This window comes from Carex rostrata, chromosome 29 (genome assembly GCF_964058835.1).
Source record: "Carex rostrata chromosome 29, lpCarRost1.2, whole genome shotgun sequence".
Taxonomy (NCBI): Eukaryota; Viridiplantae; Streptophyta; class Magnoliopsida; order Poales; family Cyperaceae; genus Carex; species Carex rostrata.
The window spans coordinates 2,719,996-2,721,731 of NC_135946.1; the positions used below are offsets into that span (position 1 = coordinate 2,719,996).

The following is a 1,736-nucleotide window of genomic DNA, read 5'->3' on the forward strand; positions in this document are numbered from 1 at the left end:
AAGTATTAGACAACAAATTAAATTAATTGTTATCCATCTGAATTTAATTATTATGAGTGTTATTAATATTTAAGTGGTTTACTATCAAAATACCATTTTTTTCTATTTATTTAGTACAAAACAAGTTTCTGCCAAAAAAATATTCTGAGTTGCCGATCCGATTCAGCTGATTCCGACCGATTTATCCAATTCCGATTTCATGATCAAATAACCGATTCTGATTTCAATTTTCAGAACCATGCTTACAAATATAACCATGTAAATTAGAGAATAGGAGCTGGTATAAATTTGTATGTAATGTAACTATATTTATATTAGGAAATAGTAACAACGACTAATTGTAGATTAGGAAATAGCAACGGCTTTTTAGCCTATATAAACCTCTATGTAATCATTGTAAATTATATATTCGATCTATACAAAACTTTTGTTTATTATATGTTATGTGAAACATGATATCAGAGCGGTAACAACTATATATAACAATACTAGATCCACCATTGATGGCGAGGTGACATCTGAGGTGTCTGGCAACATAGTGGCCGTAGTCGGAAACCTCACAATACATTTGCATCGGTCATGGAAGACCAGATTTGTGGTATGAAACGACAATCCACTTTAATGTGTTTAGTTCAGGACATGGAACAACAGATTTGAAACAATGTGTCGTGTAGCCGGATTATCACAATACATTTGCATTGGTCCTTCACATGAAAACAACTGAGACAATATCGAAAAAATAGAGAGTTCTCCTCTCCTTGGTTTTATAGAAGAAATAATATCCCCAAGCTGGGCTATATAGCTATATTACTCAATGCAGAAAATAATTAGGAAAGTTAATTACTTATATTTGGTAACATAATACACAAATAATTTAAAATTACTAAAGAAGAAATTAGACAGTAGGGAGATGTGTCCAAAGACTAAATTCAGAACTAAAAATTTAAATAGAAAAGATACCATAAAACTACACTAACTATTTTGCTGATTTTCTTTTCTGAAATTAAACTTATGATTCTGCTTTCTGTTGATGTCATTACATACTTTTTATTTACATTTAAGATGCTAAGTTAAACCTGGAAGATGACCTTGACCTGTTGATCCCAAGTCGTCAAGTCTTGGTCTTAATTTGCTGGGGCCTTAAAAGTATGTAAAGGTTTAAGAAAAGGCAGTACCAGGTTTAAGAAAAGTATGTACAGGGGGTACTGGTTTAAGAAAAGGCAGTACCAGGTTTTCATAAGTGTTTGGTGATGGTTTGTTTGTAGCTGATTCTGCAGGCATTGCAGTTTTTGTGTAGTGTTTTTAGTTTGTAAACTCTAATTAACTAAGTAGATGCTGTACTATGTAACAATGGTGATGTGATGTACTTTTGATGTTTTTGGGTATGTTCTGTCAGGTTCAGTACCAGTGGTTTGTACCGGTACCTATATAACTCTGTAGGTTTCGTTTGTTAAATGAAATTGGTGGGTTTTTCCCACTTTTATTACAAAAATGATGGTATTACCAAATTTTACATTTGACCTGCCAATAGTAGTTAGTCTCAGCACCCATATTATTGTGATTGAACAGTTAAGCAAGCTTTAGTACTCTAAATTGGAGTTAGTGGGGTTAAGCTCCACTAGATTAATTGTAGCATTAATATTGCTTAAAATTTATAATTGATGGATAACTAGGAATAAATACCCTTCAGAATAAAGAAATTTGAAAATAACTCAAACAAAATATTCAAATTACAT

The 1,736-nt window shown here is 31.8% G+C and overlaps 1 protein-coding gene across 1 annotated transcript in view; it reads right to left on the reverse strand.

Moving 5' to 3' along the window:
• LOC144546493 (wall-associated receptor kinase 2-like) overlaps positions 1-1,736 on the reverse strand; it is a 46,846-nt gene that overhangs the window by 41,632 nt on the left and 3,478 nt on the right. The gene's annotated exons all lie outside the window — the stretch shown is intronic.